Here is a 27,161-nt window from a genome sequence, read left to right on the forward strand (position 1 = left end):
TCTTTTTCCTAAGCCCACTAAAGTTTACTGTAGACCATTCCAATGAGTTTAGTTCTTTAGTTTCAGTGAAAGGCATTGTTGAATGTATATATGCATATGGTACATTATAGAGGAAACCACTCAGCCAAAATTATTCATCTGAAGGAGTTTGTACTACTACTATTGTTTCAGTGCCTCAGTTAGGGAAAAGTGCTCACAGATCATGTGAAAATCAGTCTTTCTATACTCTAAAACAATATATCTTCTGCACAATATCCTATTATGAAGATTCTGTAACATCAGCAATTTGGAATTTCATCTACCAGGTGGTTTTGTGTGTCATGTGTCAGATCTTTAAACAAACATTAAAAAATTACACTTTTTGAAGTGCCTCTGCTCCATTTATAGCTTATGTGGTAAAAGAGTGTTTAGCAGAGCAATGGCTTGTACACTATGGAATGAGGAGTTTAATGGCTCATACATACTTCATTTGAAATATATCAATAACCATTCACAAGTCTTTTCTTGCATAAACTACATGAAAATCCCTATGTAAATGGTGCATAACTTCTTTATGATTCATGCTATGGGTTGGTTAGTTTCGTGTGGTTATGTTTTTTTCTTTGGGAATTTTTATTTTTACATCACTAGTAAGAGCTTGACTTTACCTGCAGAGTTTAAAGGAAATTTCTACAGGTGATAAAATACACGTTTCATTCCCTATAAACATTTTCAGTTCCATAAATAAGCTGTAAGGAATGCTTTGTTTTCTTCCATTATTAAAGACGAAAACACTCATATAGAAGTAGTCACAAATACCTGTTTGGTAGATAGTCTGATTCATTCAGCCAAATACAGAAGCCAAAACCAGAGCTGTATTATAAAAACCTTGACCATTTGTGCAGGGCATTTAACAATTTAAAAAGCCAGAGACTCAGAATTCACTGATTCTCAAGTGTTCCCTTAGTAGACAACCATGAGTTTAATGATATTAAGCCATGGCAAACAGGAGCACAGAACAGTGACTTGGAGAAATCTGTGATAAGCAAAACATGCCGTTTTCAATTTTTATTTAACAGCACTTAGATAGCTGTAATCTAGCTATCCATTTGGGCCCACTGTTCTCCTTTGGATCCACACTAGGAATAAGTAACTAATGTGAGGAATTTTTCTCTGTTCAATGACCACCATGTAAATGGTTTGGTCTACACAGCAGGAGTGCATTTTTTTTTTAAATGCTTGACAGTGTAATATTAAAGGATACCACAAGCTTCTTAACCAGATCTGATACTTTTATAATCCTCTAATGTAGATTTGGGCCTTCCAGAATAAGATTTTCCCTAGTGTTTCCCAGTGAAAGGGGAAAACAGACCTCTTGATTGAAAAGCAACATTGGGACTGTGTGTGTGTGTGCATGTGTGCATGTTTTAATTTTGTTACCTTGCTTGTTACTCTTAGTTTTGCTGACTAGATAACTTAGACAATAAATATTGTAACACAAACACCAAACATAAATAGGTGCAAGAAGTATTAGCAAATAATTGTCTTTCCTGGTGAGCAGGAAGTTCTTTTTTTCCCTTTTCACTACAGGTGTTTGACACACTTCCAGAAATGTATCTATCAACTAATTTCAGTGTCGTTTGAGCTAGGCTAAAATCTTCTGTCCTATGATCCAACATCTAGCAAAATACTGGAAGGTGACCTTTATGGTGAAGTTTTAAGGTGAAGTTTTATAATTCCATTGGAAAGAGGAATAACTCAAATATCTAAACCCATCTTTAAAAGCATCAAATTCTAAGTGAATTCAAGGTTAGATTTTGCAGAATGTTTTCCACTCACGTATGTGAGAACTGAAAACATTTTTAGATTAAAATTAGTTTTTACTTTACTTAGGAAAGTTTGGGGTTGTGAGCTCTATGTACCACAAAATTATTTTGGCGTAAGATAGAACCTGGACTTTTGCACAGAAGAGCTTAATATTTTTTCTTACAAGTTATAATTAAGAAGGGTGTGGTCACAGAAAAGTGTTAAATTTTTGCCCAATCATGTCTACTTTCGTGTAAAGTGAAATGTTACCTGGTATTGTCCCATAAAGCTTATGAACAGCAGGTTTGATTGAAGATTTAATAAAATTAACACTACTTTCTTATTTTCCTCTTTTCTTCTTAATCTTCTCTTCAAGATGAAACTCATCAGCACTTGACAAAAACTGCAAATAACAGCCAGATGCAGGAGCTGGTTTTATCTTTTTATGCAAGTATGTGGTGCTAATTAGTGCAAATTGATTAAACTTTAATTGCCTGATCCATGGCTAATTAATATTTATAAGATGAATGAGCAAGAAAACCAGACATTTATTAAAACACTTTAATGATTTTTCATATGTTTTGACAAAGCAAAGCAAATAGATGTTATGAGTTTAGATGTGCCAGACATAAGTACAGTATTTCTTACATTTTCTATCAGCATCAGAAAACTAATCATTTTCCCCTGCAAACTATGAAAGTTTTTCTCCTCCACATAAATATTATGGTGCAGTGTTCTAGTTTCTACATCTTAATGCAAATTGTAGAAGAATAGAATGACATAGAACTATCATGCTTCATGCCACCAAATACACAACTACACCAGAAAGAAATTTGTGCTCAAGTCTCTTTTTAAAATATTCTGAATTGAATAGACTCAGTTTCTTCTAGCTATGTCTACCTCAGCTGAAAAAGTATGATTTCAGCCCCAGTCTAATGATATGGTTTTGCAGCTATCAACAGATTACTTCTCTCAGTTCTGTAAAAGATTATTTCTCACTGACATACAAAATGAGACAATAATTCTCTCCTAACAATAACCTCAGTGCTTTGAATGCACTGTGTGAAAAAAAACCAAACAAACTTGGATTGCTATCACAGTGTCTAAAATTACTTGAAATCCATTATGCTGCTTGTTTTTTCTCAGTCCATTGGGAAGATCTGTTACTGCTTTCATTCATTCTGATCCACCTGATAAAAAATTGTTTTTCTGTAGTTTCCTCTTGGAGATAGCCCCTACCTAATCCAGCTTTAATTTCAGGAAAAGCGTCTTCACCTTCCCTCAACCTTCCTACATTCCCTGCCTTTGGACCAGTTTGTAGTATAAAAAATAATCAGCTGGGGTGTCCAGAAGTTGGTCTTTGCATATGCTAATAAATAAAATAGGAAAAATAAAATATATGTCATTTCCAAAATAAAAAATTATCTAGATTTATTTCAGATCTGGCTAACTGTTAGAAGTTAGAAATGAAGCCAGTTGGGACTCAGACTTCCTGTTCCTTGGTATAAATGACATCTGTGCACATAAACATCACCAAAAACTTGTGACACCTCTGGCAATCCAGCCAAAATAATCTCTATCATGTATTATTTGGTAGCATAGATGTCACCTTTTCTTTACATCTCCAAAGAGTAAACTCAGGCTTGATACAATGGAACCCTTGGGCTACATTTTATATAGCAAATAAAATTATATTGCCTCCCTTTGCATAAAGAGATGAGCTAAATTCATTGACATTGCTAACTAAAAGATGGTGATCATTGACCACAGGACCATTTTGTACATGCTGGCTCACATACACACTGCTGAAAACTGTTTCCATCTTAACATGTCTAGATGACACATCCAAAATAGTGACAAGGAGGATAGTTGAACTGGCAATCAGATGCTAACTGCTTTCTCCTTAATCTCCTTTCAGCAGATTAGATACAATCAAAAGACCTCTGCAACTTCAAGACCAAATGATCTCTAAAATTCCTATGCACGGCAAGGTTATAATTTTTAAACTTGCTGATGAAATTCCCTTTATTTTCATTTTCTCTTTGTTTTAATTTTTTGGGGGGTGCTAGGTAACATAATGAAACAGTTAATTTTGTTTAATAAGTGATCCCCAAATAAATTCATTTTGAGAAATTATTGTCAGTGAAAAGCACTGAAAACCTTCCCATAAATACATTTTGAGAAATTATTGTAAGTGAAAAACATTGAAAACTTACCCATATTTAGTGCAGTCAATTAGTAATTCATTTCGGATAGTACACTTTTGAAACCCTTCTGCCCACATACTCACACACCCCCCACACAGTTTTTAGACCCACTGAAAACATTCTTTGGTAAAAATGTTAGTAAAACACTCTTATTGTGATCCAATTAGGCAATGCAAAAGAACCCCACCACACAAATATTTTTTTAAAAAAGGAATCCTTTTAGAAAATAAAAATCACCTGAACTACTAAGTTATTTGCCATAGCAAATTATTAGAAGATTACATTAACTTCCACATTCAGAAATAATTTATAAATAAACATATCTAAGCATCAGAGAATAAATTTTAAATGGATGAATAAATTTGTTAGCATATAGAGTAGCAACTATAAAAACTTGAAGGGCAAAATATAATAAGACATTCATTGTGTACATGAAGAACTCAGAAAATTTCTGCTAAACTCAATTACAGATATCATTATGTACTATAATTTCTTAAAATTGGAATTATATAATAGATAGTGCTTTCTGGAGCACATGGGGGAAAAACTGTACATACATTATCGGGCTATGTGTAAAGAAAGAATCACAGGGTCACAGAACAGTTGAAGTTGAATGAGCACTGAAGGTTATCTGGTTCAAGTCCCCTGCTTTAACAGGGTCACTTAGAGCCTGTTGTCCTGGGCCGTGTCCAGACAGCTTTTGAATGTCACTCTCACAATAAAAATGTGTTTCCTTAATCTTTAGTAATCTAATAAACACAGTAACATAATCTGCTTGTTCGTACCACAATGCATGTTATGCACACATGCTTTCTTTCACTGTCCCTAAAGCTCAGTATGTGTAACAAAAATATGAAAATACATTTGAAATGGAAATTCAGTGAAATTTCATATCACATGACAATTACACAAAAGACTGCTGTCATTTGAATCAATTAAGCTCCAGAGAAAAATAGGGCAGACTAAATCCGTGTCAAAACTTCCCATTCAGATAATTTGCTACTAAAATTTTGATCAGGGTTGGGATCATAGTGTGTTCAGCACTAGTACATAATTCCAGACAGATTTGTCTAGTATGTCTCCTAATTATGCATTGCTGGAGTTTACAGTCCTGAGGGATAGGGGTCAGGTAAGAAGTAGAGTTAGGCCCTGAGCTTTAGGAAAGCAAACTTCCAGCTTCTCAAGGAGAACGGTCAATAGGGGTTCACCATCCTTTGTGGTGTCCCTCAGGGGACTGTATTGGGACAAGTGTTACTTGGCATCTTCATTAACAACACAGACAAAGAGATTGAGGACAGCCTTAGCCAATTTGCAGATGACACCAAATTGAGTGGTGCAGTTGACACAGCTGAACTTGAACAAATTCAAGTGGGTCCATGGGTATCTCATGAGACCAAGGGCAGGGTGCTGCATCTGAGTCAGGGCAACCCTTGGTATCATCCCAGCCTGGGGAAAGAGCAGACTGAGAGCAGCCCTGCCAAGAAGGGTTTGGGGGTGCTGGTGGAGGAGAGGCTGGACATGACCCAGCCATGGGCACTCACAGCCCAGAAACCAAACGTGTCCTGGGCTGCATCCAGAGCAGCGTGGGCAGCAGGGGAGGGAGGGGATTCTGTCCCTCTGCTCTGCTCTGCTCTGCTGAGACCCCACCTGCAGTGCTGCATCCAGCCCTGGGGTCTCAGAGCAGGAAGGACATGGACCTGTTGGGAGTGAGTCCATGGGAGGGCCAGAAAAATGAACAGAAGAATATAAGTATATGCGGAAAGACTAAGAGAATTTGCATTGTTTAGAAAAAGGGAAGGATTTGGGGTGATTTAACTGTTCCAGAATCTGAATAGAGTCTACGAGAAAGACAGAAAGGACTTTTTATGAAGGCATGTAATGATAGGACAAGGATAAATAATTTTAATCTGCAAGACAGTAGCTAAAGATAGGTGGCCTTTGAGGTATGCAACTGTATCAAAGGTATTTGAGTGGAATAGCATGATAACTAGGCACTATTTGCTGATGGTAGGTTTTGTTGAGGGTTTTTTTTCCCTACTTTTATTTTGGTTTCATTTCCTACAGAAATGTGATTACACAAATTAATAGAAATTCAATTATTTCTAGATGAGGGGCTTTGTTTGATGTTAGAGAACAAAATAGACTATAGAAATGTGGGACCTGTCGCATCATTTACTCATTACCATTGGAAATTAATATGGCCAAGTGTCTGACATCATAAAAGCAATAATTTGGGAAAGATCATTTTCCAACCTGTGTACAATGTCAAAGGTTTAGTTCATATACTATATCAATGAAACTCCATTTGTCTAAAATAATGTGTCAAGCTGGAATCTGATGTATGGGACATTAAGCTCCATATAGGCACTCACATAATGAATAGTCTCTTCTACCTGCAAATGATGAGAACATTTTTGGAAAATTTTCCATTACATAAAAATGTGTTCAACCTGCTCAGTTGCAGTTAAATGCTTAGACAATCCTTTTTTTGTTGTTGTCTTAAACTCCATTCTGAATTTTTTGCAGTTATTAATACTTCAGTCATAATGGTGAAATCTATTTAAGTCTCTAAAAGTATATCATAACTGCATATTTAAAATAATTCCCAACTAAAATCTAGTTTATTGTCTTTAGGTAGTTCAGGAGAAAATAGCAATCATGAAGGAAAAATGGGGAGGAGAAAAGAGAAAAAGAAATAAATGTTCCTGCCTAAACATGTAAGTTGCAGGTTCTCAGAGTCTTCCCACAATTTTTAAAAAGAGGTAAAATTGGCAGAGTATGACTGTACCAAGGAAGGAAGGAAATGGGCTCCTTGAACTGGCTGACCAAAGATGCTCTTGCAGGCAGTGCTATCCTAAGACAAAGAAGTAGAAACTCATTCAAGATTTTTATTAGCTTTCTAAATAATTTCATTCGTAATACATGAATAACATTAACAGAATTAATACAGGATTTTAAAGGACCCTAAAATTAAAGGATCAAGCCTGTTATCAAATGATTATAAAACATAAAATAATTCCAACGCAGTGTCTTTTACAGGGAAATACTAACTTTGCCAATTCGCTGTCTGCTTTTAATACAACATACAATGAATTACAATGTACATCTTTGTTTTTGAAGCAACTTGAACTTCAGTGTTTTTTGTAATAAGCAGCTTTCTCATTGTCTTATTTTTCTCCTCATAAAAAAATAAAAATCCCTCTCTTGAAATGGTCTGCTCCTTCATCTGTAAATAGGGGCTAGAAATCAGTTTCAGATATACTTTAGGAAGACCACTGCTCAGCAGCTAAACATGTTCTCAAATAGCCAAATTGGAAGATGACAATCTTTTTGCTCTTGGCTTTTGGTAGAATAAATTCAAAATAGCTTCTTGTCATTTGTTTTGCCATTTCATTATACAGATGACCTGCAGCAGACCAGACCACATGGAAAGGAAGTGTTTTAAGGTATGAGAGCTTATATTCTTCTGTGTGTCTATGTAAGTATGCATATGTGTATGTGGAAATCCATTTCCATTTCCATTTTTTCCAGTAATTGAGGGAATTTCGTTGCCATTTTTGACATCCAACCTTCTTTTGAAAAGCTCTTTAGTCTGCACTCCCTTCTGCTGATTAATGCAAGCTACAAAAGCTGGTCATCTTGTCGGTCAACCAAACCACTAATACTGTCTTTCTCTTCATGAGTCTGGGATTGCTTTTTGTGAAAAGCAAAACTGGACAAGGACAGGGAAAATCTATCACGTACCTGGGTATCATCTGAAGGTGTTTGGAGTACAACTAAATCAAGGAACCATGAAAAAGTCAAATATTCTCATGACCCATAATATATATTCAAAAAAGCAGGAAGAGATGATACAGAACTAGAATGAACTTCTAACTCCTAGATAATATTATTGCAAGAGACTGGTATACACAGTTAAATTTATAAACTTATCAAAATCTATTTTAAAAGTAGCTAAAATTCTTATACATTTTCATGTTGGAAAAGAACCAAGATATCTTTCAGCTCTGACAATTAAAAAGATTACTAAAATCCCAGTTCAATTTTGTTACTTAACTCTTTGTTGACAGTTTAATAATTACAGGCTTTTGATACATCATTGCCCATTCCCTTATGTGTTTTTCCTCCTTCTCTCACCATCACTACTTCATACATTTGTCAAAGAGTATTAAAGATATTTTAATATTCAACTGGTAGCAAAATCCTTTCAGTTTTGATATAATTTCCTTCAAGATTTATTCATGTTCCAATAGCCATCCCCCTTTGATTAAGAATTTTCAACATTAAGTGGAGACATCCTGTTACAGACATAGAGGTTGTTGTCAGCTGAAAAAAAAAAAAAGGGAAAAAGAAGTCAGGGCCAGTCTTTGACCTAGATCCCAGAAACACACATTTTCTCATGTACATACATCTAATCTTCTGACACCTAAAAGAAACCTAACTGGGGCAGAAAAAGTTCCAGATGATGGTTAGCCACTGGAACAGGCTCTCTGGGTTAGTGGTCACAGAATCAGCCCAACAGAGTTCAAGATGAGTTTGTACAATGCTCTCAGTCATTTTGGGGATGGCCCGTGCAGGGCCAGGAGCTGGACTCAGTGATCCTTGCATGTCCCTTCCAACTCAGTATAATCTGTGCTGCTGTGATTTTTAACTAAGCAGTGTAAACGTGCCACAGACAATGGGACACATACTGTGAAAGCAACTTTTTCTAAAATTAACAAAAGTTGATTTTTTTGAAGTATTTAACTGGCTGGACATCAGTTTAGACAGATTGGTTCTAAAATTTCAGCAACACCAACATCTGTTTTTTTGGTTTTTTTCTCTGATTGTATCTATAAATGTGGAATATGATACTCTTCTTCTTTTACTATGTTTTCTTCTGCATAATTGACTAACAGTAGATTTTTCTGTAGTTAAAGTCCATCTAAAACAGTAAAATTACTGCAGCAGAGAAGTGTCCAAGAATAACATTTTGACTTAGCTGCTTTCAAATATCGGTAAGTTTGATGTTTTTCTTGCAGGAAAAAAAATTAAAAGCCCAAGAATGAAAGATCTCAGAAAAAAAATTCTAACTAACAATCATGTTAGTTATAACTAAAAATTCTATGTAACAATCACATCTTTATGAGCACAACTCTCCCTCCCCATAATAGATGAATATAACTAATTAATTGGACCACAAGTTTGCCCTGTCTTACCTTTCTTTCTCCAGCTCTGCTTTCTACTTTCAGCATCAGATATTCAGCTATGTTTGTCTAGAAAAGAAGCTATTCACAAAACACTGGGAAGCTAAGATGCTGATGTTACAAAATTTGGAGTGTTAGGACCCATCTCTGTCCTCAGTCAAACTGATATAACTCTGTCCCTGGTTATGTCAAGTGCTGGGCTGCACTGGAACTGAGCAGAACTACAGCCACAGCTGGACCTTAATCCTTTAAAAGGCTCCTTAATAACCTGAATGCTTAATTCAAAACTGTTCCACAGATAAATCAGTTACTTTGTTAAGTGAGTCTGCCACTAGAACAATGAGAAAATATACCTCAGCTTTTTATGTAATTCCACATTTTTACTGAACATAGTGAAATTTACTGACTATAGCTGTTCACTTTTAAAATTATTATTTTATTACTGTTTGTTCACTTTTAAAATTATTAAGGAAACAAAATCAGAAATACACACCAAAATTGTTGAACAAATTTTCAGGCTTTGAAAAACAGCTATCACTTTGACTTCACTGGATCTATTCATTTTTCTCAGGGATGTAACAATTAAATAGATCTATGAAGAACTGAGTATGAGGCCCTCGAGGTCATGCTGGACGTGTTTTCTCAGTTTGCTCATGCTGAGCTAAAAAGCTGTTGTCTAAATCAGTAGCAGCAAAAAGAAAATGCATTTAAAAAAAAAAAAGCAGACTCCTGTGAATTTATGAGGAGTGCATCACAAAGACAAATATTTCAGCCATGCAATTCCATTCGGCCTTTTCAGCTGTGTGTCCATAGCAAGTCAACGGCTAAATTGAAAAATCAATTCCAATTTAAATTATTGGAATAAAGAACACCAGGAGTCAGAGATAAAATGGCTTTGTTCTCTGAGATCCTTTTTAATTGGAAAGTTATTTCTTCAGGGTATTCTAATGGTTCTGAGGAAAGATTGCAAAACAAAGTTGATCGGCTGGGGGAAGGTTAATAGCTAATGTGCTTTTCTTGCTGCACAGCAGCCTCCTGTCTTTATGACAGCCTCCATCGTATGTGAAAAGAACCATGATTCTAAATAATTTGATACATGTGACTGTAGTGTTTCCCTCCATTTCCCAAAGAAATCCTATTATGGATGCTAGTCTGACCTGTTCATAGCAGCCTGACTGACATTCTGACCAGAATTTCTTTGCTTACAGGTGTTTATATGGTTATTTGCTTAAACCTTCTGTGGTGCTGAGTGGTTTTGCTGAAGATTAATATGATTTTGTAAGCATCAGAGATATTTCAAATAGCACAATGATAGCTGTACACATGGAAAGAATTTTCCTTTTATTTCAAGACTATTGAAACAATAACGAAGGTGGACTAGCAGCTACTGCTGGTAGAAAAGTTGCAGTGAAACTGAGATGCAGAGAGGAAATAGGATTATGCTGACATGGGACAGTGAGAAAGGAAAAACAAATCCTTTCTGGGAAGAAAAGAGAACTAGTAAAAAGTCATTATGCTTAAATTAAAACAGAGCAGAAGAGAAAGCCTTGCTTCTCCTATAACCAACATCTAGAAGTGTCATGGTTTAGTTATAACATTGGTGTAACCTTTGCTCTGTTAGCAGGAGACTGTTTAGGGCAGCTGTAGATTAGAAATCTTAAATGGGCATTTAATTTGAAATTAATAAAACAGTTATGGTATGTGTTAAGAAAAGTTACTGAGGTTTGCTTAGTATATTTAATTAGTGTAAAAGAGATAAATCTAGTTGCCATGTAATGAACTGAGAACTGCAGATACAGTAAATGTGTACTTACGTTCCTATTATTAATGCATTAAACTTGTAAGAATGTTTAGGAATTTAATTAGCATTTAATAAGATAGCTATAGCAAATTACAGTAGTTAGATGTTAAATGTAAATTAATATTTTTAGTATTTAATTGATATTAACTAATTAATTACTGTTTATTACATGGCAACTAGATTTATCTTTTATAGAGTTATTAAATCTAAATTAGAAGTTCTATTTTAAGTGGCCTTTATTCAATTAAAATACAGTATCTGGGATTATCAGGGTTTACCTTCATGGAGAAATTTGGTGAGACTAGGATATTAAATCTAAAACATAAATTATACACTATATAAGTAGATTAAGTATCTTCACACAGAGGGAACATTATTCATGGGCATAGTCCCAAGAAAATGAAATTATTCAACTAGAATAGCTTTGTGACTAGAAATCTTTTGTGGAAATATTACCTAAATTAGGCAACAGAAAAGAAAAAGTTTTAAAATAAAATATTTTGAAAGATCAAAAAATGTTTTCTCATCATGTTTGGAAGAAACTTTCTTATAGGTCAATGACATGTTAGAGAAGGGGATAGACCACAAGGTTTTAAAAGGCCCTCTACATAAGATAATTATTTTTAAAAAATCTCACCACAGACAACAAATTATGTGGTTTGGATGTGGAATACTTTAGAATTTCTAGTCTTAAAAACAGCTCTTCATCCACATTTGCACCTTATACTGGCAGCTGTGTAATACTGGTGCTATGAAATAGCTTATATGCAAAAATAGCAAGCACTTCTAAGAACTTATTTCTGAGAGAAAAACCATTTACACAAGGAAAAAAGAATGTGTTCTAAGCCATCTATTCCACTGGTAGGCTGAACAAGAAATATCTGTGAGCTCCTGGGGCTGTATTTCAATTAAAGACTGAGGTACCTAAAGCATGAATGAGAGTCTGGGTGTCAGCTTTAACTCTGCATGTGACCTCCTTCACGACTTCAAAGTCCTACAAGTGCTTGCCCAGACATGGACATAAGCAGAAATTTTGCTATATGTGAAATCCCACATAATCATTTGTCAAGCATGTAAGGCTGACTGGGATGCCTCAGCTGGAGGTGTCAGAAGCATTAGGACTTTCAGGAAATTCACTTCAGCCCCTGAGCCTTTTGTTCTAGAGCTGTGAAGTACAGAATATTTTTACACTTGTGGAATAATCGCCTGTTTATTAAAAATTATTTATAAAGCCTAATTTTTATGAAGATTCTGCAATCCTTGTATATTTTATTACCTAGGGGTGTTTTTATTTATGTCCTTCTTGAAAGAAATAAAGATAGCAAAATCAGACTGCAGAAAGGTCTCTGGGGTTGGGTCTCTAAATCACAGAGACTGTAGAGAGTTGCAAGAAAATCTTATGCTCTGATTTCTTTTTATTACATTTATTGCTGTCTGGATCCTTTTAACCTTTCAGAATTTTATTGTAAAGCTACTCTGGCCTTTTATAGTTTCTTTCATTTTCCCCTGTTATTAGTATAATACTTTCTTGCAATTTAATCTTAGTACTTCTTATATGTCAGTTTCTCCTCCACAGACATATTCAACTACTTCTCATTGCCATTATCCCGGTATAAATAAAAATCTGATTTTACTCAAATCATCAGCAAAACACAAGTGGATTTGAGCAAGCCAAGGGTTTTGACTGTTCTTTAGTTCTCCACTACCCTTAATTCTTCATTGTTCTCCACTTATATTACTGGTTTGTTTTTACAGGTCACTTCACTGACCACTTAGTTTTCATCCAAGTATCTGAACAAATACTATATTCATACTCTTTTCTATCAACACTTCCTTAATGAGAAAGGCTCTGATTTCTGGATTACCCTTCTGATTGAATCATGACACTGTCCTCCACAAATCTAACTCAGGAATGTCTTTGGTGATTCATGGCTGGATGTGCTTGTCACCCACCAGATGGCTGCACAGCAAAAGTTTCCCATGAGTACAGTGCCTGGAGAATTCAAGCTCTATGATAGTTGGTCCAGGAATATTTCATACTTGCTCTCGTCAAGCCTTCAGGGTCTATAGCAGATGCTGCTGCAGTTTATTTATTTGAGTGCTACCATACCCTTTCCATTATCTCACTGCCCTAACTGGTTTAGTAAATATTTTAAATCTGTATTTCTAATGCAGAGTAAGTAGGGTTTAAATTATAGGTTGATACATCTGTCAGCATGTGAAAATGACGCCTCTAAACTGAAATTTCTACTCATCCATTTCACAGAGGATTACATTCTTTTGGATGACAAAAAAATCCAAGAAAACCCAATCAAACTGAAACCACAACAACACGAGAACATATGAATTTATTTAAAATTGTAAAAAAAATAATTCAAGCTGCATTATTTCTTCAGTTACTTTACAATTCATAATCTGCTAAATACAACTGAATTTAATTGGATGGGGAAGAAAAGAAAGTGAACTTATTTCTGACAATATTGGCACTCTTTGGACAATTTCCTGCTTTATTTGCAATCATCATGTATTTCTGGCACTCATTTTGCCATTCACCATTGCAACAAAATGGCATCTTACATTGCTTCTGACATGATTTTCACAACTGTAAATTTATGCTATATACATATGTATGTAAGTATGAATACACACATATATGGACACATATATTATTAAAGTCCTGTGTCTACTAAGTTGTTTGTTAAGGACAAGGATAATTGGATGACTCAATGGCCACTCAGCCACTGTGATTATAGAAAGCAAATTTTCAACCTGGATGTGTTTAAGGAAGATGTATTGATACATTTATATACAGCTACTTTTTCTTTCCCATCAGGACTGATCAACATTTTACAGTAGTCCAGACAAAGTCTCCTCCTCATAATATTCCTAATAAGATATGACTGTACAAAGCCAATGTACACCACATTTAACTTGGAGAGGAAGAGAATGTATGTGCCTGAGGTTACAAAATGCAGCACCCAATCACTCTATTTTGTGCTGATTTCCCTGTTTGGAATAATATTCATTTGAGGAAGCAGACATATATATTTCCTTGGTTTCACTTAAGACTAGGAAACATTTAGGAGAGACTGTAAGACCTTAAGAGTTTTAAAATTCTGTTGAACATGTTAAAACTGAAACCTGAAAACATTTGACATGAATTCTTTAAAAGATTTTGGACTGTATAACCATCAATCTGAAATGTAGAACTTAGAGACAGCAATCCCACCTGAATCATGCTACAGTTCATACGTACTAGGTAATATATTTTATCAAGCATTCTAAATCCACATGACACAAATGTGCAGCATTCAGACTGAAAAAGTTCATCAGAAGTTGTAAGTAAAGCTGAATGAATGCATTATAAGCTCTTTCCATGCGGTGTTTTCCCCCTATCTGTCTCCTTAAAACATTTCACACTGAATGGTTTCCTGCATGCTCTGCTACAGATTTATTCTTCTCCTGATGCATGCGTGTAACTCCCCATTAATGTTAGTAGGAATGAGATTTACGTATGTGCACTGAGAGGAGAACAGACCCCATGGTATTTTATTCGCCTATACAGGATTATAGCCTCTGAGGATAGATTTGATTTTTTTGTTGTTAGCAAAAAAGCAGCTTGACAAGTAGCTTTTTGATTGATAATACACTGGGAGTCATAATTTATATAATCTTACACCTGCTAGTGAACATAAAGGTCACTTTAAAGGTGTGAGTTGTGTGTGCTGGGGCAGAACATAAACCAGAGGGTCAGTTTCCAGTGCTTACTGTATGGCAGAGAAACAGACAAAAATTCCTACCAACGCTGATAAAATTGAAAATATCATGGCAAGCATTGTAATTAACAGCAAGTTTCCAGAACTTGACATTCTGAGCAAGTGTCATTCCCTTGGTTATTACAGAGGGAATTAGAGTGGCCTTTCACTGTCAAACTGATATATACTACTGGAGCATTGCTGAAGAAAAAGTACCATTCGTGATGTCTTTTCAGGATTTAAACATCTGCTGAATTCCATCTCTTTCTATCATTTTCTGAAAATAGATACACATCTCAAAAGGTCTCTATCTGGGGCATTGAGTGGATTCAATATTTCAGCATTTTCTGCTTTCTTTTTAAAAAAAGAAATTATTCTATGTGTATAAACTGTCTTGTACACAGCTTCAGCAGGACTTTCTTAAAGCTTAAATGTTTTTGCTAGGAGAATGTCTTCCTGAAATGTATTCTTATGATTAATCACTGGATATACTCATTTTTCTAAAGCGTCCTGTTTGTACACTGGGGTAAAATAAGAGAAAAAAAGCTTTCATACTATCAAAACAGTGATATTTGTTCTCATTCTGGTTTCTTGCTTACCTCTATTTTTTTTTTCTAGTAGCCTTGCAAATGTATAAGGAGGTGACTGAATTTTGAGAGAGGCATAATTTGATGCTTTCTTGTTCTAACCTTCATCTCCTGCTGCAACAAGAGGGAGCTGTACTTTCAGAATAGGGGCATATTCATCCTTTCTGGTTTTCAGTCAAACAGTACTAGTATATGTACTAACATGCTCACATTTTGTGGTTCTAATTACATAATTTCCATGATTTGCTATAATTATTAATAATATAATGGATGGGTTTAATTTCACTTCAACTTCCATCTGGGAAATAATCCAAAGCCGAAAAGAAAAAAAAGCAATGAGATCTGCTTAATTGTGTTTGGGTGCTCTGATCAGTTTTCTCCAAGCTCTGAATATGACCCAGTCTTGAACATGTTTGGTGAATTTGACTTCAGTATTGATGTTTAGGATTTCCAGTTCATGCTGAAAACTATTGGCGTCCTCCAGGTGACTGGATGACTGTAGTCTCTATTGATTTGAATCATTTGTTTGGGTCAAGAACAGAGGCTTAGAATTTGGAAGTAATATCTTCAACATGGAGTGTTCATTGTCTCCTGTCATGAGAGGAGAATGTATCTCTCTTTTCAGTGTGGGGAAATGGTTACAAGAAATGACTTCTGACATTAATGGAACAGGGGAAAAATTCACTTTCCATGGAAATAACTGCTTTTAGGCCTAGCTTTGTCTTCATAGATCACCACGGTTTACAAATGACCTACAATAAATTAAGTAGACACCTCTGCAACGGGGATGAAAATCTTGGCAACACTGATTAGTTGTGGCAATTATTTTAGAGATTTATGCAGTGTTTGCCAGAACCTTCCATGTCTTTACCATTTTATCTGTGATACCACATTATGACAAAAATGAAAAAAAACCATAACAACTTAAAAGAATTTTGTAATATACACATTATCAGTGCTTCTTAAACTAATGAGGGAATCAAAAACATTTCCCTCACTAAATATATAGATAGGCTATTTTAATAGCATTTTGCAACATTTATTTCAGTATCTTCAAAAATAACAGTGACTGACATAGAAAAAAATAATGCAGAACCACAAAGGAAACTATTTTGAAACAATATGGTAATGTATTATGTTCATGTGTACACAATTAAAATTTGAGTTGGTATTATTCCACTTAGTTTGCCCAAAGATAGTTTTTCCTACACATTGTTAATTCAATTAAGTTAAAATCTGGTTATCAGCCTCTCTACTGACTAACAAAAGCTTCTATGTGTCACAGGCAATATTCAACAAAACCTGCCATTGTTGCTAAAATTGCCATTCAATATTGTTCACAGGAATTTAAATTTTACTCAAAATTGACAAAATAATTGTGAAATACTGTAACATTAATAATCTTAAATGGTTTTCCATGCAAAATATCAGAGATTATTATTTTTATCTATCCAACTAAATCTTCATTAATCACTCAATAAAATGGCTAAATAGAGTACTATTTATAGATATTTGTCATTTGGGATGTATATCCTCTTATAATAGCATTTTTGTCTGCTACTGCATGTTCGGGGGAGGATACAATTGATTCAGGAAGGACCACAGGGATTTTTCATGGAAGTGCAAATGTAACACCATATTTTATGGTTGAGGATAGTTTATGAGAGAAAGCTTTCTGTGTCTTAGTGCAAAGCATGAGAGACAATTTTTAACACTTAAGTTGCTGATTTTCAAGCTGATGATACAATCTTTGGTTTATGTGAAGATATTATTCATTACATTAATTTAAAATAAAGAACAACAACAACAAAACTACTTATAGAATTGGATAATGACTTAAAGTTTTCTAGAAAATCAAAAATGCTGCAATCACTAACCAAGGTCAAAGTGACATAAATACACTGCGGATCCAACAGCTCAGGGCAGAAAATAACAGTTTAAGCAGATCATGCAGGAAGAGGGCAATACTTTACCAATTTCAAATTAAAGCTTACTAGTAGTGTCTCGGGTTTTTTTACAGTTCTTGAAATTCTTGAAAGGTCATCTGCATTGTTCTTTTGCAGGTATAATGCAAAACATCTCCCTTGACAATAATTTTTTAGCTGTCCTAGAAGACACAACAATGATCATATTATTTCAACGCATGAACAGATATCTTCCTAATGGCAAATAAGAATTAACTTCCTGCTTATGGAAGCTAAAGATTCCTCTTTTAATTTATAAAATACGAGTAAATAGTCAATGTAAAATAATATTCACATATTGCAGAAAAATTACTGAGTTTGGAAGGGACATGTTGAGATAATCCAAGCCCCATGCTCAAGTTTTCTGCTAAAGAAAGTTGCCAAGGGCTGTGTCCATTTGGTTTCTGAATATCACCAGGGGTGGAGACTCTATATCTCTGGACAAACTATTTCAATGTTTGACAACTGTCACAGGAAAAAAAAAAAAATTCTTCTGTCCATGTGGAATTTTATGTGTTTTAATGTGTGTTGATTGCTTCTTGTCTTGTCATGGGCACTACTGAAAAGTGTTTGGCTGCTCCTTCTTCAGTTCCTCCTCCCATCAGGTATTTGCACACATTGATAAAATCCCCTTGGGCATTCTTATCCCCAGGCTGAACAATTCCAGGTCCCTCAGCTCCTCCTCAGAGACAGATGCTCCAGTTCCTTCATCAGCTTTGCAAACCTTTGCTAGGCTACTCATTCCTAGATCTCCAGCTCTCTCTCATACTGGAGACCACAGTACTGGATCCAGCAATTCAGTTGTGTCTCACCAGGGCTGAGTAACAGGGCAGGATCACTTCACCTGACATAAGGGAGATGTGTTTCCTAATATAACCCAGGATTTTCTATTGGTCCTCTTTGCTGCAACATCACCAAACATTAATATAGCTCCTGATCAATTGGGGGTACACCAAGATTTCTAGATCTTTCTCTGCAAAGCTGCTTGTCAGCTGGTTAATCCCCAGGATGTGCTGGGGGAAAATGCACAATGCATTTTTCTTCCCCAGTTGCAAAGCTTTGGATTCCCTTTGCTTGAACTTCATGAGATTCCTATCTGCCTGATTGAGGATGGTATGGATTAGGGCATCCCATCAGTCTCTGTTATGTGGTACTTTACTTCCAGTCACCAAGTGTTAGTTTTGCCCCAAGGGACAAATATGTAAGGAAGTAATTCTCAAATACAAGAGGTATGGTTCTTGCTACCACCTATGAATAAAATTACAGACCTGGAAGAGATTGTTTAATGCAAGAATTGTTCTTATATTTAACAGTAAACAAAATGGTCAGTCTGAAGCAGAGGTTAAACATAGGAAGACCTGAAAAATGTTGCTTTTCTTTTCTTGACTTTCAAACATGCAAGGTTTTTAATTTTTGCAAGGGGAAAGATGTGTTCTATGCCAAAACTGGTATGGTTTGTCTCTTGGTAGTTACATAAATTTTAAGAAATTAATATAATCCAAAGAATTCAGGTGTCTCCACTGAGTCTCAGTTTCAAGGTTTTTTTTTTCTTTCCTCGTTTGTCTTACCACACACTCTTTAACACATAGTTTTATATCCCTAGAATATTGTCCTCAAATCCACATCTCCCTCCAGATACATCCTAGCATGAGATAAAGATATTTCAATTTAAAATATTTTTGTTTCAGTATTCAATTTTGCATTGTTTTACATTGAAAAGGAGAAATTAATGTCTTGATTACTTTTGTTGCCTTGACAGCTGTGACCAGCAACAGAGAACAATATGTACTTGGGTTTTGAATATTTTTAAAATATTTTTATACTCTTGAATTATCCTTATTTTTTTCCAAATTAAATACTGAAACAACACATAAGAACAGAGATAATGCACTATTTTATGCACGTTGAAATGCAGAGTACATCACAGTATTGTTCTAAAAAAATAAGTATGTCTACAAGTTGGGAATTAATTTATATTGTAAAGCAAATATTTTTCTCTGAGGTCCATCCACATGTGTTAGCTTCTCTCGATATAAAATAACTTTTATTTTTCAGAACAAATAAAAATACCTGAAAATATGAAGCATGTTATGCCAGAACTCAACTCATCTCACTACTATACATCACAGATAAAGTTCTTACTTTAGAAGAAAATGTCATGTGAATCTAGTCATGGACGTAATAGCATGGGACTCCCTAAGGAAACCAAAAGCCCTTTTGCCTTCACTCTATCTTCAAGCATACATTACACTAAATGCAAAAGGCAGTGACATCAACGGTCTATAAAAGCTTGACCTTCAAGCTGATGGATTTTGAGTAATAAAAGGCCTCAACAGCAGCTGACATATAAACATAAAATGAAGTTTTAAGGACAACCCACTTTGTTGTATAATGAGTAAGAAATTTAATATTGTGTTTACAGATTCCACAGGCTTTGCCGTGATAGTTTCACCAGAGAACATTTCTAAACCCAAGAGGAGACTGGGGACAGGACAATGAGTATGGGATTTAAGGTTATGTAGGTATAAATTTGGGGAAAAAGATGATGTTCAGAAAGATTAAGGTAATCTGTATCAACTGGGTATCATTTGAAGGTAATTTGTAGGGAATATATATACATACATGTTTCTGAGAAAAAAAATTATGATCTTATATCACAAATAAGGTTTGGCAGCCAGATTTTCCCAATAGCATCTTGTAAGCTTTTGAATTACTGTCTTGAAAATGTATTTCTATATTATGGGTGTTGAGCTGTTCAATGAAATAAAGCTAAGAAAGTAATTTGACTAAATCAGGAAGGCAGTGTAGGGGCAAGTCTTCCAAAATGATCGGAAATGAACAGTCCATCCATTCAACACCCTCGTGAACTGATGAAGTGTCCCAAAACCTAAAAATTGCCAAGAGGGGGCAGCAGCATGTTGAGCGACGGGAACTCTCCTCCCACCAGTGGAAGTCCACTGAAGCTGAGGTACAAGCACATACTCACTTTGCAGATCTCTGCTAAATTGGTGCTGAACATGAGATATTAGTATGATGCTGTCAATATCTTAGGGAAAAAACAATTGCTTCCACTGTCTAAGAATAGCAGGACTTGTCTGATTTTCTAGAAATTCTTACGATGAAGCCCAATTAAAAATCATAGGAAGTTTGAAAGCCTTCAGTAGTCATACACCTCACAAACAAAAATGCCATAAATAGTTATCTACTAATTCCGAGTCATGACAGTATGTCATCTACTATCAAAACTTTAGAGTAATCACAGGATGAAGTTTTATTACCTCTATGCATGGGCGATTCTCTCTGAATAGACAGGAATCAACAGTTCTACATGCATTTTCAATAACTACATATGCAGTACATATGCAGATGTAAGGCAGATTTACATATGCAAAAATGCAATTTCTTGTCCACTGACAAATTTTGACTGTCTATGACTGCAACACCATTTTGAATTCTTTTCATACACAAGACTTCTAAATTTAAAGTTATTTGCATGCAGGGAATAAATTCCTACAGTTCTGCTAACATGCTATGTTTTCCCAAAGCTTTCATCTATCTATATAGTTTCTCATGCAATCACCACTTTCACAGTATCTAAGAGGTCTAATGACTCCTTGTTCTGCCAGGTTTGCACTTAGAGCTTTTTATTGCCACTCTTTAGAAAGGTGTTTGAACTGTGGCAGGTAGGACAATCCAAAGACAGATCTCATTTCAAAGTATTCTGAAGGGAATAGCTAGTAAAGAAGAGCAGTGATTGATGCAATAGAAGACATAAGAGGATTTTCTTCTTTTTTTTTTTTTTTACCAGCTACAGAGAAGTCTAGACTCTTTACTTTAAACTTGAAGTGTTAAAGGGGACTCTTAGATCTGATCATCTCAAAGTCTCTAATCTATGCAAAAAGTGGGCATTGATGTAAAAATAGTACATGTATGAACAACTCAGAAGCATAGCTGGAGTGCAATGTGTATTTGTGGGTCTAAATACTTTGAAAATGCTTGTTCCTGTCTGTGAGACTGGCAGAAGGTGAGAACAGTCAAAGATCTATTCTGTGAAATTTCAACTCTTTCTTCCTTGTGCACTACTTTTCCTTTCTTATTAGAAAAGTAAGACCAGAGAAATTGGTAAAAACCACAAAATCATTTCCTTGTAAAGATTATAGGTGTATTTCTAAGTCTATAAATGTATAACAAAGTGTATTTATATTCTTACAATATACCTAAGTTATATAATTATAATTTTGCATTATTTTAACTGTTAAGTGTTAAGAATATTGAAAATATGCTATTCACTGTCCTAGTCACAAGTGGTTCTGTAAATATATTCTGTCTTATCCAGGTAACTAGATATTTGCCTTACTTTTATTTTCCCACACATACCTGATTTAATTACTTCTGTGATCAGAAAACCAAAACTTTAACTGTAAAGGGTGGGGATTTAACCTTTTGATAGAAGAAACATTCACCCTCCATTACTTTAAGGCATGGATTATTACAAAAAATAATGTTTCACTATTCTGCTCAAGAACTGAAATCAAAGGGAATTTTCTTAGCCAGCATTTCTGAGATACAATCTCATCATTGCTGCATTGGAAGGCTAAACATTTTCTCTCAGGCCATCACAATTGGATTGGATGGAAGAGACCCAAAAAACAGTAAAAAGTGGGTTGCACAATCCCATTATTCTTTCCAGAGATAACAAAACACAAAGTCCTAGTAAATTCTTCCTCAAAGTTAGATGTCATTATTGTTCAGCTAGCTGATTCAAGTATTCTGAAAAAAAAATGCTTACTAAATCCCTAATCATATTAACTGTATTAGTTCTGTAAATTTTCAGATTATTGAAACATTTAATTATAAGGTATGTTTTTACAGAAAATGATGCCTCACAGTCCACAGCAGTGTTCCCAAAAAGTGGAAACCTTCAAAGCATGAATGTTCACTTCCATAGAGATGTAGAGAATTGGAGTACATAATTACAGTATTTAATGGCACACTGTAAAATGCTAGAGCACTTTTTCCTTTTTTTTTCCCAGAAACATCTCTTTCAGTGTGACAGGACTCTGGTATAAAATACATAAATGACACACACTCACTGTAATTGTGATTTCTTTGATAAAATATCTCAATCCCAGGGATATTTCCCTTCAGGTAACATTTAAATGTGGATATACACAGCACGAGCCAGGAAATTTAGCAAGACTTTATCATGACACAGCGTTAAAACAGCTAGAGACATGCAGAAAGAAATGTTCTGGTTTTCTTTGTTTGTTTGTGGGTGGGGTATTTTTTGTTCCTTTTCTTTTACAAAACCATAACCCAAACATACAAAAGCATATTCAGCTTTTTTTTTTCTTGCTTATATTCTACATATGGTCTTATCTGAGTCTGTCTTTATTAATTCTTATATTCATATATTAATATTTTTTATAGCTGAAAAAATTAATTCACGACTGTAGTATAGAATTAACTTACTGGATAATTTTACTATGGCACCTAAAATCTGCATTTTTTAACCTTCCCTTCCCTTCCCTTCCCTTCCCTTCCCTTCCCTTCCCTTCCCTTCCCTTCCCTTCCCTTCCCTTCCCTTCCCTTCCCTTCCCTTCCCTTCCCTTCCCTTCCCTTCCCTTCCCTTCCCTTCCCTTCCCTTCCCTTCCCTTCCCTTCCCTTCCCTTCCCTTCCCTTCCCTTCCCTTCCCTTCCCTTCCCTTCCCTTCCCTTCCCTTCCCTTCCCTTCCCTTCCCTTCCCACAGTTTTACACAGGTCTATTACTCTACAGTGATGTGGAAAGGAATACTTACAAAGAGACACATCACTCAGATTGAAAATTTGATGAGTCAGATCCATCACTGTACAATTAGTAAATCATATATCTGTTGAGTTGAATTAGTACAGGCTTGTTGAAGTTTATGGTACCACTCCAGTTTGAAGTAGTGCTATACTAATTTATACTATTTTAATTCAAACAAGATCTGATAGAGCCTTATTTCCAGTGATCACAGGAATGGCTGATAGATTACAGCTATTTCCTTTGTAAGCATAAGGTCATTTGAGAGCTCAGATTCTATTACTGTCTTATATGTGTTGGGAAATACTGACTTTTTAACAGCAAATAATCACTTCATGAAATTTAAAAATGGCATTTGTTTTTGGCTAGTTATGATCCTGTTGCCTAAGGCTAGATCTTGTTCTCATTTCAGTCAAATGGAAACTAGTCAGTTCCATTTTTCAAATTCTCTTGCATTAATACAGGCTGTGATTTTTGAATTGGGGCTGAACAAAAGAATTATTATTGGGGAAGGGAAAATGCTATCTGGATTTTTATTTAGAGAAATTCTAATTAAAATTGTTTCACTGTAAGCATTTTCAAAAACTTTAATTCTGTGATAATTTAATTTGTCTTTTCTTGCCTAAAATTACCATGTGATATCTCTCAGACAACTTTTGTTTGCCTTCCTTCTCAAAAAAGAAATTTTCAAGAAATATCAGTTATTATTGTATTTTAAAATACTGCATGGGCAATAGGTCTCTCAAATACACCACCTGCCTACCCTTCCCTCTCCTAAGGAAGAGTGATGGATACTGGCAAACTGCACTAAGACATTCACATTGGCAACCAGCAGTCACTATGATTTAAGGGTATGTCGAGCAAAGATTTTAGGGATGTGTTCACCTGTCTATGATGTAGACATCTACATAAGAACTACTTGTCTAAATTTTGCTGAGAGGCAGTGCTCAGAAACAGGCACTACTTAAAGTACAGTTCCTCTGACCTATATTTAATGGCTGCGTTAGGATTAGATGAATGACGAGAAATGCTTATTCCTCTCTACTGGCTATTTGGGGGATCTTAATGACAAGCTGCAATAGAGACATTTATGCTTCAGACATCTATGTTTTCTGAAGAATAATCCTACCTTAGATACTCATATGCTGTACCACAGGCTGCAGAAAGGGGATCCACTTGTCACAGAGCAAGTCAGTTCATCTTTCTGTTTCAAGGGAAACATAACTGTGAAGGACGTCAGAGGTAGAGTGACTTGCCAATGACACCTATACTATGACTACTAACTCAACAGACTTAGACAGGTCTTATTTTCCCATGTACTACTTTGTAAACTAGTTCACATCTCTTCTTTTCGGTGCGCATCCCTAGAGTATGCCAAAAATTAAGCTTATGGAACAGGTGTATCACTGTTGAGCTATGTAATTTGGATGATGGAAGAAGCTTTGGTCCATTTAACTATGTTGCTGTGGAAAGTGATAAATGTTTATTGGTTTAGGAAAGAAACATTCACATATTATGTAATTGGTCGTACAGAATTTATTTTAAAATTATAAGTATTGACTTAAATTGAATCATAATCTACAGCCAATCACCACATCTTCAGATGTATTAGTGACGTCGAGACAGATATAAAACAATTTTATATAACAAAAATTATTCTGCAGGCCAATTATTCTTATTCATCTTCAAACTTCCACTAATGACTTTAGGTTATTTCCCTAAAAGCAAACAAAAAAAAAAAAAAAAAAGCCAAGGAATAAGATTAGGCCATATGTCAATAGCCTGTTACCAGAATGTTTATATAAGCAATTTTCAAGGGTGAAAGAAAATATGCCATTCACTTGGAAAAATGCATTTATTTCAAACCATGAGGACGTATATCTTATTATAGAACATATGTCATGGGAATTAGAACTCTGACACTTGGGAGAAAGCTACATATCATTTTCAAATGGTTACCAATGATCTTTAATGTCAAGTTAGGTAATTTCCTGTGTCTAGTTTCAAGAAAATTTGTTTGGGTGAACATAAATAAGAACTCACCTAAAATAAATTTTACTGATTAGATTACATTTTATGAACATTCATTAAAAGTGGGGCTCACAATCCATATGAAATTTGCAATCATATTTGCCCACTTATATCTGCAGGTAAAATTACTGCAATGATTTATTTAGTTTAGATAGGTGTAGGTGCAAGAAGGATGTAGGAATTCCTCACACAGATGGGAACACTAACTAATCTAGTTCCTTCACACAGGTTATATCAGGAATTATCACCTTTACTCTGCAAGAAACAGAATCTCACCACTAGAGGTTTCCCGAGAAGAGCAAAGAGCTGAATTCTGTTGTAAATTACCATGAAAATACACTGCAAAAAATGTAAGTATTCAAAAACTTTCAGTTGTTCACTTCTGAATAAAAAATGTTATTTCATATTGACGGTGGAATTAAATTTTGTTTTGTTTGAGGATTTTCTATAAATACTTGTGTATTCAAACAAGTTTTAGAGAAGGCCATAGCCATTGTTTTCCCTTGAAAACAAGTAGATATTCATTTAAGTTCAACATGGTATTTTCTAAGAATGGGTAAACTGAGGCATGGAGAAGTTAAATGATTTCACGAAAATGACAGTAGCAACAAGTCAATCACCAATTAGAAATAAATGCTGTTGTAAGTCTCAGTTTCCTTCATTCACTACAAGCATCCTCTGCCAAAAAAATATGGATAAGTGAACTACACTAAATTGTTTCAAACCTAAGAATCCAATTGGGTTCAAGCTCTGGGTGAAAGTTGAGGTTTTATTTTATTTGAACCTGTTCACCCATTCTTAATTGGAAAGTAGGTTGATAAAATGACTAATTTGAAATGTGCATGAATTGTAAAGTAGTATGACTGAGGAATATGGACATATATATATATATGTATATCGTAGTTCTTGCAAAAAAAAGTTTCACATATGGCTTGGGCTAATGGCCAATAAATTTATTACTGGAAGAAATTATAAATGTTGCTGAACGCTGTTACAACATAGAGATGAATCAAAATATAACAGAAGTATAGATAATAGGACATTTAATCTGATATTTCTCAATAGTTATCTAGTCAGAGGAAACTGTGAAGCTTGATTGAACAAAAGATAAAGTTAATACTACCTAATCAGAAGAGACCATTATAGATCAGTGAAACTGCAAAACAGAATTATATGACAAGGGGCAAGCCACATTATCTAAATTAACATTTTTTCCAGCATGAACAAGAAGGGCCACTGTAGGAAAACGAGAGCTAAATACTGTGGCCTGCATTTAGTCAACCTGAAGTAATTATTAATTTATGGTTGTCTGTGATTTTAATGAAAATGAAAGCTGAGAGGAAAGAATTGAGAGAGATAATGTGCCGTGAAATTGAGTTTCATTTATTTTGGAGGCCACCTTTTTTCTTTTCTTTATTTTTTATATTCTCATTTTGTTTTTGCCAAAGGAAAAGACAAAGGCTAGGACAAAATTTCCACATTAAAATTTTACCAAGGTTATGTAACTACTCACATACTTCCATTGCTTAAAAATGAACTATTAGAAATAGCCAGAGACTGAACTCACTGACTTGCTGTTTCTAGCTGGAATGACGAAAGATGATTTCTTTTCTACCTTTTTCAGAATTAACACTTTTCAAATACAGTATTTTGCAATGGCAATTTTGTCATCAGACAGCCAGATTTGCCTAATAATATTTACATATTTCATGAATAATCTATCATCAACAGTCCCTTTTGGGATTTTGTGATTCAAAATTATGGACAAAATCGTAGGCAAGGAACATGGACACTACAATAGCTGTCTTTTAGTTTCACTTCTCTGTCTTGGTCTATTTCCACTAAGAAACTGCTGTAAATAAACCAAGAAACTGCTGTAAATAAATCAACAGATGCTGTTTTGACTGGTAAAAAAAGCCTAAAAGGAAGGAAAATCACATTAGCATTTCTAAAATGGATCAAGTTTTGGTTAAAGGAAAGTTTGAGAGACACAAGGCATAATAGCTTTAAAAGAACATGACCCACTTCACTGCGTTTGGGATTTTATATTCACAGCCTGTA

This window comes from Cinclus cinclus, chromosome 2 (assembly GCF_963662255.1).
Source record: "Cinclus cinclus chromosome 2, bCinCin1.1, whole genome shotgun sequence".
In the NCBI taxonomy this organism is placed as follows: domain Eukaryota; kingdom Metazoa; phylum Chordata; class Aves; order Passeriformes; family Cinclidae; genus Cinclus; species Cinclus cinclus.